Genomic DNA, 16,081 nt, shown 5'->3' on the forward strand with positions numbered 1-16,081 from the left:
TTAGAAAGGATAGACAGGGAAGAAAGGGGGAGGTGTTGCCTTATATATTAAAAATGTACACACTTGGACTGAGGTGGAGATGGACGTGTTGAGAATCTCTGGATTAGACTAAGAGGGGTAAAAAACAAGGGTGATGTCCTGTTGGGAGTCTACTCCTGGTCCCTTACCCAGGTGGAAGAAGTGGATGAAGCTTTATTTAAACAACTAACAAAGTCATGCAGGGCCCCAGATTTGGTGGTGATGGGGGACTTGAACTTTTCAGATATATGTTGGGAAATTAATACAGCAGGTCACAGACTATCCAGTAAATTCTTGGATAAAATTGGAGACAATTTTTTTTTCCAAAAGGTTGAAAAAGCTACCGGGGGAGTCTGTTCTTGATTTGATTTTAACCAATTGGAAAGAATTGGGAGAACTTGAAAGTGGAAAGCAGCTTGGATGAAAGTGACCATGGAATCATAGAGTTCACAATTCGAAGGAAGGGAGCAAGAGAAAACAGCAAAATAGAGATAATGGATTTGAGGAGGGCAGATTTGGGTAAACTCAGAGAGCTGGTAGGTAAGGTCCCATGGGACGCAAAACGGAGGGGAAAAACAGCTGAGGAGAGTTGGCAGTTTTTCAAAGGGACTTTATTTAAGGCCCAAAAGCAAGCAATCCCGCTGCGTAGGAAAGATAAAAATATGACAAAAGAGTGGCTTGGCTTAACCAGCGCATCTGGCAGGATCTCTAAATAAAAAAGGAATCATATAAAAAATGGAAAGAAGGACAAATTACCAAGGATGTATATGGGCAAATAGCACAAGAATGTCGGAGCAAGAAAAGCTAAGGCACAAAGTGAGCTCAAACAAGCGACAGGAATAAAGGGAAACAAGAAGACTTTTTATCAATACATTGGAAAGAAGAGGAAGACCAGGGACAGGGTAAGGCCACTGTTCAGCGAAGAGGGAAAAACAGTAACAGAGAACTTGGAAATGGCAGAGCTGCTTAATGACTTCTTTGTTTTGGTCTTCACTGACAAGTCTGATGAAGGAATGCCCAACAAAGTGACTGCTTGGGGGAAAGGGGGTGGGTTAGACCTTGAAATAAAAAAAGAACAAGTTAAAAATCACTGAGGAAAAAGTAGATGTCTGCAAGTCACCACAGCCTGATGAAATGCATCCTGGAATACTCAAGGAGCTGATTGAGGAGGTATCTGACCTTTAGCTACCATGTTTGGAAAATCATGGGAGACATTTGAGATTCCAGAAGACCGGGAAAGGGCAAATCTAGTGCCCATCTATCAAAAGAGAAATAAGAATAACCCAGGAAACTACAGACCAGTCAGCTGAACTTCTGTGCCAGGAAAAATAATGGATCAGACAATTAAAGAAATCATCTGCAAGCCCTTGGAAGGTGTTAAAGTGACAGGGAACAGCCAGCATGCGTTTGTAAAGAACAAATTATGTCAAACCAATGTGATAGCTTTCTTTGATAGGATAATGAGCTTTGTGGATAGGGGAGAAGCAGTAGATGAGATATACCTAGACTCGAGTAAAGCATTTAATATGGTCTGGTATGATATTCTTATAAAAAAAACTAGGCAAATACAATTTAGATGAGGCTACGATATGGTGGGTGCATAACTGGCTGGATAATCATACTCAGCGAGTAGTTCTTAATGGTTCTCAATCCTGCTGGAAAAGTAGAACAAGTGGGGTTCCTCAGGGTCTGGTTTAGGACCGGTTCTGTTCAATATCTTGGTCACCAATTTAGATATTGACATAGAAAGTTCGCTTCTTAAGTTTGCAGATGATACCAAGCTGGGAGGGTTGCAACTGCTTTTGAGGATAGGATCATAATTCAAAATGATCTGGAAAAATTGGAGAAATGCTCTGAGGTAAACAGGATGAAGTTAATGAGGACAAATGCAAAGTGCCCCACTTAGGAAGGAACAAGCAGTTTCACACACACAGAATGGGGAGAGACTGTCTAGGAACGACTACAGCAGAAAGGGATCTAGCAGTCCCAGTGCACCACAATCTAAATAGGAGTCAACAGTGTGATACTGTTCCAAAAAAAGCAAACATGACTGTGGGATGCGTTCACAGGTGTGTTGTGAACAAGACAGAGAAGTCATTCTTCCGCTCTACTCTGCGCTGGTTAGGCCTCAGCTGGAGTAGTGTGTCCGGTTCTGGGCAATTCACTTCAAGAGAGATGTGAAGAAATTAGAGAGGTCCAGAAAAGAGCGACAAGAATGATTAGAGGGTTAGAGAATGTGACCTATGAAGACAGGCTGAAAGAATTGGGCTTGTTTAGTTTGGAAAAGAGAAGACTGAGGGGGAATTTGATAGTGGTTTTCAGATATCTGAAGGCGTGTCATAAGGAGGAGGGAGAAAACTTGTTCTTTTTGGCCTCTGAGGATAGAACAAGAGGCAATGGACTTAAACTGCAGGAAGGAAGGTTTAGGTTGGACATTAGGAAAAAGATCCCAACTGTCAGGGTGGTCAAACAGTGGAATAAATTGCCAAGGGAGGTTGTGGAATCTCCATCTCTGGAGATATTTAAGAACAGGTTAGAGAAATGTCTATCAGGGATGGTGTAGACAGTATTTGGTCCTGCCATGAGCGCAGCAGCCTGGACTCGCTGGCCTCTTGAGGTCCCTTCCAGTCAAAGTATTTGATGATTCAGAGCCAACCAGGTGAAAAAGCAATGCTCCAGGTGAGGTTTGAACTCACAACCTCAGCATGTCTAGGGCAGTACTGCTCTATAAGTACTGTGTGCTAACCCATTGCGCCACTGGAGCTGTGTTTTTAAAGAGGACCCATATGACTTGGGGGTCAAGTCATATTTCAGCAGCAGGACCTGTTTCGACAGGTCACAGCCCCTCACCTCCATCGCATCCATGTTGCCAAATGCCGCTATGGCCTTGGGACCCAGTGGGGGAGTCACAGAGCAGAACCTGTCTGGGGGGCCAGTGTGGGGCAGATCACAAACCCTCTCCAAGGCTGTGACATGGCATCAGGATCCTCCCCCCTCTTTACACTGGGGCAGCAGCTTGGGGCCCATCCCCACTTACCCCCACTCAGCCCCCTTGGCTGCCTCTCCTCCAACTCCAGCTTGTGCTTCTGCTATTCCACACAGCTGCTGTGCATAAGGCACTAAAAGGGCTCCTCCGCTGAGAGGAATAAGGGGATTTAGAAAGGAGCGGGGTCCTTTCCAAAAGGACCCCCATGTAGCCGTGCCGAGCCACGTGCTTTCGAAAGCAGCGCTGTCAAAGTACCGCAGCTGGAAGCGTCCTAATGCTAATGAAGTGCTGAATATTCAACTCAGCACTTCATCAGAAATCTTCAAAATGGCCATCTGCATGGGCATTTCAAAGTTGTGGCCAAGTGTGGCCGCAGCCCAAGTGGATGGGAGAGCTGTCCCCCACTCACGTGAAACCAGCCTCCCTGAGTGAGGGCAGCTCTGTGAGTGGGAGAAGCCAGGGCAGTAGGGGGAAGCTGTGGTGTGCACCGGGAGAGAGAAATTTTAATAAAGCCCCATTTGTAAAACCCCTGAGGGTTGGGACAGAAAAGGGAACCTGGGGAAGAAGGGTTTGTTCAAAGGGGCCGGAAGATCAGTGGCACAAGCTAGAGTGAAATGTGGGGGTAGGTCAGGGTTACGGTGTTTGACTGTAGATCAAGATGTCTTGTTTCAAGTCCGAGCCCCTCCTTTAAAAGGCAGCTCCTTGTATGACTCCAGCTGTCTCACCTTTCCCTACACACTCTGGATTTGTATTGTATGGGGCGGGGGTTAAAATGGAGAGCAACCCTCATTGTTTGCCAGAGCCATTGCATATATACCAAGTAAATCCCTCCCTCAGTTGAAATCTGGCTAAACAGGGCAACTGACAGTTGACACTGATATGAGGAATTTTGGGTCTCATTTCTCTAAAGAGGTTCTCATTCAGAGTCTATCAAATGGATCACATTCGGCAATGAAGTAGCTGCACATTTTGTAAATGTGTGTGTACAGAGGATGTCAATTTTGTAGGAATTCACAGCCAGGGCCATTATGTGCTTCCTCAGCTTGATATTTATACACAAGCACCAACATCCTTCCCCATATGTGTATTTCTGTTAATTTTCTGCAGGCTGGTTATTATAAAATAAAAATGCACCTGTTTCAAAACTCTGGGGGTTTCAGAGAAAGTCAGTCTCCAGCCAAGTGGAGTGGGCAGCAAGACGGTACGGGCTCAATGTCTGAGGGAGAAGAGGGGTAGAGATGGGGTAGGAAGGAGTGTCCTGAGAAGTGAAACAGCTGGAGGGTGGCATAGAGTGTAGGGTGCCAGCTTACAAAAATCTCAGAGGTGCCCAAAAGAGCCAAAATTTGCCAATCACATTGTGTAAAAGACAGCACACAGGATTCTGAAATCTGAATTCAAATGTCTGTGGTTTGTTCTAAATCTCCCTCCCTCCAAGGGCTGGGCTTTTTTGCACACGGGTGTATCTGAGTTACAGCTCCTCATCCTGCTTAATGAGTGAGGCCCACTGGAGCTAAGCCTCTGGTTGGGCTGACTCACCCACATGCCTGTAACAGGTTGGGGCTCTAGAACTCCTCAGTCTGTGTTGAGATGTCTGAGGTTGTGTTTCCCATAGCTTCTCTTTTGTCTACATGATTGGTGGTGGTGCCTGTACCTGGAGCTGCCAGGCTATTTCTATTGCAGGCATGGCACTTAAAGGAAGGAGCATGAAGATCAGGCTAAAATATCAGGGGACAGAAGGTGAGAGGAAGAGTCCCAGGCTGGAGGCCAGCTCACCTTTGTTCTTCTGGGCCCCTGGAGGTGGGACTGCTGGTACTGAACCTCTGTGGGATGGCTCAAATGCCACTGAGCACCCGAGAACAGTGCAAGAGAAGGGGAGGACCATGGCTACATGCAGCCAGAGGACTTCCATAAAGACCCCTGAGCCTGGCTGCTCCCCCCAACCCTCACTAATGCCACCCCCAAAGCAGCATGTGTGCTGATGCCATCATCACAAGGTGGTAGGAAATCAGCCAATCCCCAGCTGGGGCTCCTTAACTGCAGGCCAGAAGGTATGTCCCAAAGAAGCTTTTCCCTGGCTGCCAAGAAGTGCAGAAGAACCCTGAGTGGGACGTTTGAATGGAGACCTGCCCCAGGCCCAAGCTGTAGCTGCATCTATTGCTGTTAAGGGCAGAGAAACATTCATTCCCCCTGAGCAAGTCTCCTTTCCCAGATGGGCACTGCCCGGCCCACTGCTGGGAGGGAGCAGAGACCCTGAGCCAGCCTTGGGGACAGGCCCTTCCCTCAGAGGCAGCTGCCCATTTCACAGGCTGCCCCCTCCTTGCAAAGGCACCACACCCCTGGCTGAGTTTGGGGCCCTGCTAAGCCCCAGAGAGCAGCACACAATTCGGCTGCCTTTGCAGACAGGTTGGGCCCTGTCAGGGTAAATGAAATCATCTCACCCCTCCACTGGCAGCCTCCCCTTGGGGCTGGGGCTCAACAAAAGCAGTTCCAACCCTGAAGATGGGATTTGAACCCATTCCTGCCAAGTACAAGGGATTAGCAAACATCACCTTCACCACTCAGCTAAATAACCCCACGTGCATGGTGGGTTTTCATATCCACCAAAGTCAGTCCTGCCAGGAACCTTCCTGCCACTCGCTGGCTGGCTGGGCACATAGGATGGGCTGGTTTGGCCCACCAATGCTACTTTTATTTCTGTCCCCTGTAGTGCGGCTTGCTGGGGAGATCAGGGCCCCAGACACAACCAGGGTGCATTGCTGCAGTCAGACATGGGAACAAGTGGGGGCAGCCCTGTCTCAGCTGCAGCCAGTGACATGGGCAGCTGCCTCTGAGGGAAGGGCCCATTCCCAAGGCTGGCTCAGGGGCTCTGGTCTCTCCCAGCTGCTAGGCTGGGCTGGGCTGTGCAGCGCACAGCTGGGAAAGGTGTAGACACTTGCCCAGGGGGGATGAATGTCACATTCCCCTCTCTCTGACACTGGGGGCAAGAGATCAGCCTGCAGCACCAGCCACAGGGCCCAAAGCAGGTCTCCATGTGGATGAGTCACCCTGGGGCCCCTGCTCAGCGAGGCCCAGAGAAAGTCTCTTCAACGCACTGTTTTCTCCTGCTGCCTGGTTAGCAGCTGTTTACCTCAGACCATGTCCCCACTTGGTGCAGATTATTATGAATTCTGAGCCTCTCCTCCAAAACAGTTGCAAACCCTCCCAGCTTGATCTCATCTGCAAACTGCACGTGTGCTTGGAGAACAGAAGGCCAGGCACATCTGGGGGCATTGTGAAGTCTCCAGGCAAAGTTAAGCCATTCTGCTGGGCTGGGCTCATGCAGGTGAGTTGTGGCTCCCCTGTTTAACAATCGTAATGTCTGTTCAGCAACACCCACCAGGTGTTGCTCACCTCCCTTGTCTCTGGCTCTGTCCAGCTCACAGCTGCTGCCTCACAACCCACAGCTTATTTCATTTCTTAACATTTCCTGTGCATTGAGGATTGTCAGATGTCGAGATGAAAATGACTTTCAGCAGCTCCTGACTCTTTGCTGCTCTCTCTCTGGGCTGCTTTCTGTGCCAGATCCCCCTGACACACACAGCAGGGAGATGGGACTTACTAGTTGCTCTTCCCAGCTCTAGTACGTCACACGCCCCTTGAAGTCCAAGGCATAATTCCTGGGTGCAGCTGCAACCCTCTGCTGGAGCAGCTGAGTGTGTGAGGGGCTCCCCCCATTTCTCGAAGGTTCTCCAGCCGTGTGTGCCAGGGCAATTGGTTCCTCGTGGATGGAACTGTGGGGATGGGAAAGGTGTTTGACAAGGGCTTCTGTAGTGTAGTGGTTATCACATTTGCCTAACACGCAAAAGGTCCCTGGTTCAAAACCAGGCAGAAGCATCAAATTTTCCATTACTGTATCTCCCTTTTACACTGGATGGCTCATCTCCTTGTGCCCTAGCCAAAGGCTCCAATAAGTCTGACTCCTGGGTGACAGAAGGTGGTGACATCAGCTGAGCATCCCCTTTGCTCTCAGTGTGGGGAAGCTTCAAGTGTTAGACCGGTCACTTTCAGGAGGCTTGTGGTTTGGATCCCCCTGCCCTCGGTGGTTGGTCTTTGGAGGCCTCCTCTACCTGCTGGCCTCCTTTGCTTGATTTCCTAAGGGAGAAGGGAGGCAGGAATGGTGCACACACAGTCAGCAGCTGGCGCTTTTATTGGCAGTTCCCATCTGCACTTGCCTCGGTGCACATAAAATTTTCTCTCCACATGGAAAGACAAAATTAAAATGAAGGCTGCTCTCATTTCCTTGTCTGCCTGTCCCACCCCATCCCACCCCTGGGAAGGGCAAATCATTTCCTATGAGGCTCACTCCCTTCCCCACACTCTGCTGTCTCTGCCTTTTGCATCTCACCCACAGGCTGCTCTGAACATGCTCATCAAGTGACAGGTCTTGGGGTACGGCGGGGACGGGATCCTGAGTATCGCTGTCAATCTTGGCTGGGTGCAGACAGACGTGGGGAATTTCAGCTCCGTCTGGGTCGGTACCTCGCTGAAAGAGGCCAGTGGTAGCCACATGTTGGGGCAGATCTTCATTGTATGGGTAATGGTTATGCTGGAACCCATCCTGCCCTCCACCTCTGCCCTGCACGGAGGGATCGTGTCCCACTCAGATGCCCTCAGGGATTCAGTGCTGTGCCCTGGGCTTCCAACCTCCTGCTGCCGCTTGCTTGGTTCCTCAAGCTGCTGGCATCCTAGAGTGAAGGTGAGCTGAGCTTCTGCTGTGAGGAGCTGGAGAGGGGGAGTTGGTTGTCATGGGCACCAGCTCACAGGTACTTCCATGGGGGTCATATCTGTGATCTCCACCCAGTATCCTCATGTACCCCAAAGCCCAATTCCCAGCCTGGACCCTTGACCCCTTCTACATCCCACTCCCGACCAACAGCTTAAACCCACTCCAGAACACCAGCCCAGAGCCTGGACCCCCATTTTCACACCCACCCCCGAGTCTTAGGCACCTTCCACACCCAGAGCTCCCTTCTGGCAGCACAATTCCCTAATTTCCAGCAGCTCCCTAAAGCCCGAACTCCCAGCCAGAGCCCTCACACTCCTGTACCCCAACCCTCTCCCCCAGCCAGGAGCCCGTCCCCCACTCAGACCCCATGGTCCCACTCCCACCACATGAATTGTGTTGTGTGCACCAGGGTGAAGGTGAGGTGTCACACGTCAGCTGTGTATTGCTCTTCCCTCTGCCTTGGGAGACATAAGAAAATTCACGACGCCTGGGAGGGAAAAGTTGAAGAGAAATCCAGATGGGCCAAGGGCTTAAATAGGCCCTGCCTCTGGGCCCCTGAGCCATGTCTACACGTGCACGCTACTTCGAAGTAACGGCACTAACTTCGAAATAGCGCCCGTCACAGCTACACGTGTCGGGCGCTATTTCGAAGTTTCCATCAACGTTAGGCGGCGAGACTTCGAAGCCGCTAACCCCATGAGGGGATGGGAATAGCGCCCTACTTCGACGTTCAACATCAAAGTAGGGACCGTGTAGTCGTTGCGCGTCCCGCAACATCGAAATTGCGGGGTCCTCCATGGTGACCATCAGCTGAGGTGTTGAGAGACGCTCTCTCCAGCCCCTGAGCTCGATGGTGGCCGCGTGGAGCGGCCCCTTAAAGCTCCTCGCCCCCCTCCCTTTCTGTGCAGGAAGCTGAGAGAACGCGCAGGCGGCAGCCCAGACACTCGGCCAGCCTGCACGTCTCTGAGTGCCACAGACACGCACCCCAGCTGTGATGGTCGCATGGCAGCCCCCCCAGCGCCCCCAGGGGACCCCCCCAAGGGGAGCCAGGGCTCACAGCCCAGCAGCAAGGCGGGGAAGCGGCAGCGGGGCCCCTCCTGGACGGAGGCCGAGCTTTGGGACCTGCTGGGGCTCTGGGGCGAGGAGGAGGTGCTCCAGGTAATGGGGAGCAAGAGGCGGAACGCGGATGCATTCGCTTGGCTGGCCAAGGGCCTGGCCACCCGGGGTCACCCTGCCCGCACTCCTGACCACGTCAGGAGTAAGGTGAAGGAGCTGCAGCAGGGTTACGCCCGAGCCTGGGATGCGGCCCACATGGCCATGGCCCCAAGGACAGCAGGGCCATGTCCCTCACAGGAGTGCATCAGCCCCTGCCCGCCCCCCGCACTACAGCGCCATGCCCCATCCCCGGGGCAGAGGGAGCGGAATCTCGAGGGTCCCCCGGGAGAAGGGGGTGGGACACCCCGCAGCAGCAGCAGCAGCAGCAGCAGCATGTGATGGAGTGGGGCGAGTGCAAATGCGAGACTCAGGCTAGATATGAGCAGCAAGAGCCGAATAGCTCCCAGGGGCAAAGGATGATCCTGGGGCTACAACTGGCAGGTGACACCTCTGCCCTGAGCAAAGAGGAGGGAGGAGCCGAGCTGGCTTTGAATCGGGGGTGGCAGGTAGAGGCTAGGGGAAGGGAGAGCTAGAAGGCAGCCAGCCTGAGGAGGGGGAAAGCTGCACTCCAGAGGGGCACCCCTTGGGGCCTTCTCCCCAGGACGGGTTGGAAGGACCGTCTCTGACTGCTGTACTGTCGCTTCTGGGAGAAACTGGGCATCTGTTGCATAATAAACCTCTCCTGTCATACCTGCTGAGTGAGAGTCGCTCCTGCCAGCGGACGTGGTGCAGTGCAGGGGAACCCCTGAACCCCATCACAGCAGCATCTCCCGGGGACGGGGATGGGGAACCTGCAGCAGAGGGGTGGGGGGACAAGGGCCACGGCTCGGGGTCCACACTAATGGCTGTCTCCAATCTTCTTCCCCTCCTCCTGTGTTCCGCAGCTGCACCCTCCGAAGGACCGGAGAGCACCGGCGAGGCGTCAGTGGTCCCAGAAAGCCCTCCAGGGCCATCACTCCAGGCCAGGCCCTCGGCAGAGGACCGACCGGCCCCACGGCGGGCAAGATGGCAGACCCAGCACCAGCAGCTGCCGGCGACGGACCCCCAGCTGCTGGCCATCCACCGCCGGCAGGTGGAGGTCGCCGAGCAGCGGCTGCGGGTGAAGCAACGCCGCCTCCACCTGCAGGAGTGGGTGCTGGCCTGGTGCCAGGAGGCATTGGGGGCCTACATGCAGACTTTCAACCGCATTGCGGACTACCTGGCCCCCCCATGCCATGCCGGCTGCCGCTGCGCCCGCCCTGAGTGATCCACCCACAGCTGCACCCGCTGCACCACCCACTGCTCCAGCTGCCGCGCTGTCCGACGTTGCACCGCCACCTGCCACCGAGGGCCATTCCACCGAGGGGGACCTGGGGCCAGCTGACACTCGCCGGCCGTATCTCCTGGTCCACCTGGCCCCCAGCCAGCCCTGGCCAGGGCTGAGGCCGAGGCAGGGATCCCGGCCGCCCACCCCCAGCGCTGGACTGTAGGGGCCTGGGGCCCAGGACGTGGCCCCCCCTTTGTATATATTCCCCCCACTTTTAAGTCTTTTTTTGCTTTAAATAGTTTGTATTTGTGACCCCCGTTTTCCAATGCTGATCCTTCCCCGCCCCATGTAAATAGTTCTCCCCTTCCTTGACTTCCCCTTTCATATTATCCCTGTTTTTATAATATATACATATATAAGTTAGAATTTCTGTTATAATAAGAGTTCAAAAGATGTTTGATTTGACAAACAACTCTCTGCTTTTATTTTTACAAGAAAAGTGGGGGGGGTGCTCTTGGGTGCTCTGTGGTATGGGTGTAGGGGCAGGGAGTATTGTGGAGGGTGGGGGGGCATGCCAGCGTTCACCCCGCGGCCTTGTTGAACTGGGCCCGCAGGGCCTCCCAGACCCGGGTCCCTTCGGGGTCCACCTGATGACTGGGGGCAGCGGATGGCTGCACATCGGCCCTGCCAGCCTCCACAGCCCAGCCGTGAAAGAAGGCCTCCCCCTTGCTCTCCACCAGGTTCTGTAGGGCGCTGCATGCACCCACAATCTGGGGGATGTTGGTGGGGCCTGAATCCAGGCAGGTGAGGAGACACCTCCAGCGCCCTTTGAGGCGGCCAAATGAGCGCTCCACCGCCTGGCGCGCGTGGTTCAGGCGCTGGTTGAAGCACTCCTGGCTGGCAGACAGATGGCCCATGTACGCATGCACGAGCCAGGGCCGGAGGGGGTATGCCGCATCTGCGATGACGCAGAGGGGCATGGTGGTGTCCCCCACAGGGATCTCCCGCTGGGGGATGTAGGTCCCCGCCTGCAGCCGGCGGCACAGGCCCAAGTTCCGGAATACCCGGATGTCGTGGGTGCTGCCAGGCCAGCCCACATAAACGTCCTGGAAATGGCCCCGGCTGTCCACCAAGGCCTGGAGGACCACTGAGTGGTAGCCCTTCCTGTTTACGTAGCGTCCTCCACTGTGCTCCGGGGCGCGGGTGGGGATGTGGGTCACATCCAGAGCCCCGAAGCAATTGGGGAAGCCCAGGGTGGCAAAGCCCGCGATGGGGGCATCCGGGTCCCCCAGCCTCACGAGCCTGTGGAGGAGCAGGGCATTGATGGCGCGGACGACTTGCAGGGGAAGCACATAGGAGAGCACCAATGAGGGGTGAGCAGGGTGTGTGTGGCCCTCCCCTGCCAGGGCCCCCCTCCCCTCTCCTGCCCTCCCCTCCCCTGCCCTCCCAGAGCTGCCTCCCCCTCCCCCCGTGGGTCCTCTTACCTACATGAGGACAGCCCCGACGGTGGCCTTGCTGATGCCAAACTGCTGTCCCACGGATCGGTAGCTGTCGGGAGTGGCCAGCTTCCAGACAGCGATGCCGACCCGTTTCTCCACTGGGAGGGCATGCCGCATGGCGGTGTCCTGGTGCCTGAGTGTGGGGGTGAGCCACTGGCACAGCTCCATAAATGTCTGCCGGCTCATCCTAAAGTTCCTGAGCCAGCGGTCATCGTCCCACTCTCTGAGCACCAGCCGCTCCCACCAGTTGGTGCTGGTGGGGTAGCTCCACAGGCGGCGGTGTGTGAGGCGGGGGGGTGGGGTCAGGGTGCTGCATGGTTGGGGATTGAGTCCTGCTCTCCTGCAGGCTGCTTCTCCTCCGGTGTGGCAAGGAGGTGCTCAGCTGCCTCCCACATGGCATGGATCAGGGCGAGCACTGCTCCTGCAGGGGCGGCTGGGTGGACCTCTGGCTGCTGCTGCTGCTGCTGCTGCTGCTGGGGGTCCATGACTGCGTCGCTCGAGGTGTGCGTGCCTGTGGCTCTGAAGACCATGTGCTGTGCAGGCTGCGTGTGTCTGGGAGGGGCCCTTTAAGGGAGCGGCTAGCTGTTGCCCCGGAAGTGCTAGTCCGCCCTGTGACCCTGTCTGCAGCTGTGCCTGGCACCCTTATTTCGATGTGTGCTACTTTGGCATGTAGACGTTCCCTCGCAGCGCCCATTTCGATGTGGTGCTGCTCAACGTCGACCTTGCCAGCCCTGGAGGACGTGTAGACGTTACTCAGCGAAATAGCCTATTTCGATGTCGCTACAACGAAATAAGCTATTTCGATGTTGCGTGCAAGTGTAGACGTAGCTATAGAGGTCAAAGTTATTGCAGGTATATTTGTGAACCAGCCCAACAAGAGACCTAGCTCCAGGGTGCCTCATTCATCAACCAGGAGAAGGAAATCCTCACTCACATGCATAAAGAATCCCCTTTATCTGACAGACAAGAAAGGGGTTTACAGTGAAGAACCAGAAGGTCCCACTGAGATTTGAACTCAGATCACAAGATTCAAAGTCCTGAGTGCTGACCATTACACCATAGGACCTCCCCTTTGTTTTTTTCTCAGCTCCAGTAACTCTTTTTGGGCTGGCACCTTGTAGCGCTTGCCACCCTCCAGCTGTTTCTCCTCTCAGGACACTGCTTCCTGCCACATCTCTGATGGTGTCCTCCCCCAGACATCAATCCCTGCCCTTCTCTCTGCTAAGCCCAGAGAGACTAGACAGGTTCATTATTCTTTTAAAGTAACCAGCCTGGAGAGAACTAATGGAGAAGCAGAGACTGGAAAGGCAGGTGGTGACTGTTGAGGAATATCTGGGTGAATAACCCTGGCTCTGAATTCACACACATTTAAAATAGTAACAGAGAGGAAGCCGTGCTAGTCTATACACTATCAGAACAAAAAAACAGTCAAGTAGCACTTTAAAGACTAGAAAAATAGTTTATTAGGTGAGCTTTCGTGGGACAGACTCCCTCCTTCAGACCAGAGCCAGACCAGAACACATTTAAAAGTGCGCAGATACATGTTACTGAATGTGATACATTTTATAGACTCTCAATGAGCACCTCTTTGTTCACACCACTCTCTAATGTCAGCTGAGGGAAGGGTTTGCTAGGGTTATATGCATTGGCAGTAGCACATGTTGAGGGTTCATCTCCATATGACAAATACACATAGAATAGAAATCCAGAATGTGATGGGAAAAGGGAGGACTTTAGATTTGAACAAAAAATCTCTTAAACTGTATTTAGACAGTCTACCACTGAACTAGACCACCACACAAAGAGTGCCCCTTGGATTCCTTCATCTTCATCCCCCCCGCAGGACAAACACTGTTTCCCCCAGCTTCTGTCCCTTCCCCAGCTCACAGTGGTTTTACAAATGGGGTTTGATTAAGCTTTGTTTCTCTATGCACATATTACAGCTCATCCTCCGCTCACCTGGTTTCTCCCACAAACAGAGCTACCACCACTTAGGGAGACAGCTTACCAGCATATGTGGGGCAGCTCTCTCTCATCTGCTTGGAGCATCATGAATAATTATAAAGAGAACCTACTGAAGGACACCCACAAATCAATCAGATGCTGCTGAGTTTGCAATCACTGGCAGTAACTTCTTTATCTGGCACTTTTGATGATCCTGCAGCTTCCTTGGGGTTGCTGAATAAAGGAGCTTCAACTGTGCTAAAATGTCAGACCTAGTGACAATGTCAATATGTTTTCAGTAAGAAGGTGCTGTGACCTGTTGGATAGTCCCCAGTAGAGTTCCAGTGAAATGTAACCCATTAGTCCATTTAGAGTTTGGACTTAAATCCTGCAGTGATCAATTGGGGAAAAACTTTGTTCATGAAAGTTTAGGGATGGTGAAGCCTGCACCCCCCCACCCCCAACCCCTTATCTAATGAACCAGGAGCAAGCCTCTGGGCAAAAACTACCAAACATGGTGAGTGGTGGCATTGTAGCAGGTCAATTTGTAGATAGAGATAAGAGGAAGGGCACAACATGCACCTATCTTGCATGCTGAGATGTGGTTAAACAAATATGCAGGGTTAAAGGACAAGAAATAACAGAACCAATAACAGATCAATAACTGACAGCTGAGGCAATCGTGTAAATAGCAATGAATGACCTCGCCGAACTGTATTATGAGGCAGAAAAACTGTTCAGACCCAACACAGAAACCAGTGCAATTTGGACCTCACTGATCAGTGTCACACACATTTTAAACTGGTCTCACAGCAGAATTTCCAACAATCTTTTTCCCAGTCTCATAGTCATATCCATGTTCCTACTAGGAAAGCAGAGTGGCCTCTCCACAGTAACAAATCTCTCCCCATTTTCCAGCCATAAAGAGAGCCCAGCTCAGTGGTGGAACACTTGATGCTGATGAAGATATCCCAGGTGCTCCCGTTTGGGTGGTTTTCTGAACAGAAATCAGTTTTCATCTCTTGTCCCAGTATGTTGGGGGGTTGCACTAGATGCTTGAGAAGAATTTAAACTCTTAACATTTTCCTCTGCAAATGTACCAACACCAAGCAAACCTGTCCCTCGGCTGCCTCACCTCCCAGCCTCCGAGGCTCAGGTTTCTGTTCCCATTGATCACACAAAGGTACAATTCAATGCACATGTGCAGGGCCCTGCTGGCCATGGGCTGCACTGGGCAGGAGAACCAGACCCACAGCCAGGGCTCTCAGGAGTCTGACACAGAAATGCCCTTGGTGCAGGCTGAGCTCACAGCACCTTGGCTCTGTCACACACAGTCAGCCACAGTGGAGCCTGCCCTTCACCCAGGAATAAGCTCATGGCTCTGAGCAGGAATTTAGTCATCAGGCAGGGGGCAGAGCTGCCAGGAGTCCCAGAAAGGCCCTGAGCCCAGAGCCAGGCAGAGCCCTTCCTGAGTGGGGGCTGCAGGAAGGACCAATACCAGAGAGAAAAGAACCTGATGGCTCAGAGCTGCCAAGCCACATGCATTGGCCTGGAGCTCCCAAAGCAAGACAACAGTTAGCCAGACAAATGCCACTCCAGAACCAGGAGTCAGTAAGTCCCCCTGAGAAGAAAGGATGAGATGCCCTTGGAGGGACTCCTGCAGACAAGGCTCTTTATTAATTAACCTTGGGGCTTCCAGAGAGGCCAGAGTCCTGGGACCACAGCCCCTGCAGAGCACAGGTTAGTGAGCATAAACAGAAGCATAGAAATCTTCCAGAGCCCCAATTTAAACTGCTTCTGCCAGAGACAACTACGTGTCCACTGCGGCTGCTCTCACAAAATGGAGAATCCACCAAAACACTCATCAGACACAGACTTTTGCAGTTCACAAAACCATCCCTGGTGTACCTGCCCATGGAGCTGAGCAAACCTGTGAGAGCAGGGAGGGGACAGGCAGAGCAGCGCAGAGGAGACCCAGAGCTGTGACACCAGGCTGCCAATCCCCAGCACCCCAGCACAGGGGCATTTGGAATTGTTATGATTGTGTCAGCAGTGATGCCCAGGGACTCCACCCACCAGGCTGGCCCTGCACAATGCCCTGAGCATGGGAGAGAGCCCCTGGCCAGAGCAGGTAGGACACCTAGCAAAGGCATCCCAGGAGTTGAACCCATAACCAGGGCATGAGTAGGCTCACAACAAGCAGCTGATGGAGCCATCCCTTTGTAAAGGAGCCTTTGGAACAACAATTCATTCAAGTGCATCACCCTGTGCAGGCCCTGAGTTCTTCTGTGCTTCTCAGCAGCTGGGGAAAAGCCTTTTTGGGACTTATCTGCTGCCCCACAGCTGAAAGGAGCCCCACAGTTAAGAGGCCCCTCTTGGGGAGTGGCTGATTTTTTATCAGCAGCTGCTCTCAGAAATGAAGCATCTGCCAAAGCACTGCATGTGACAGACCTCTGCAGCTCACAGAG

The 16,081-nt window shown here is 53.0% G+C and overlaps 3 non-coding genes across 3 annotated transcripts; 1 reads left to right on the top strand and 2 right to left on the bottom strand.

Annotated features, from left to right (window-relative positions):
- Positions 1-2,689: 2,689 nt before the first annotated feature.
- TRNAI-UAU (transfer RNA isoleucine (anticodon UAU)) lies at positions 2,690-2,782 on the bottom strand. The gene is given in 2 exon segments: positions 2,690-2,725; positions 2,745-2,782. It is a non-coding gene; the product is annotated as a tRNA-Ile (tRNA).
- A 4,022-nt stretch (positions 2,783-6,804) lies between these two features.
- Positions 6,805-6,877, top strand: TRNAV-AAC (transfer RNA valine (anticodon AAC)). Its single transcript has one exon. It is a non-coding gene; the product is annotated as a tRNA-Val (tRNA).
- Positions 6,878-12,663: 5,786 nt separating this feature from the next.
- On the bottom strand, positions 12,664-12,735 carry TRNAQ-UUG (transfer RNA glutamine (anticodon UUG)). The gene has a single exon. It is a non-coding gene; the product is annotated as a tRNA-Gln (tRNA).
- Between the last annotated feature and the right edge of the window lie 3,346 nt (positions 12,736-16,081).

This window comes from Carettochelys insculpta, unplaced genomic scaffold (genome assembly GCF_033958435.1).
Source record: "Carettochelys insculpta isolate YL-2023 unplaced genomic scaffold, ASM3395843v1 scaffold_0035, whole genome shotgun sequence".
Taxonomy (NCBI): domain Eukaryota; kingdom Metazoa; phylum Chordata; order Testudines; family Carettochelyidae; genus Carettochelys; species Carettochelys insculpta.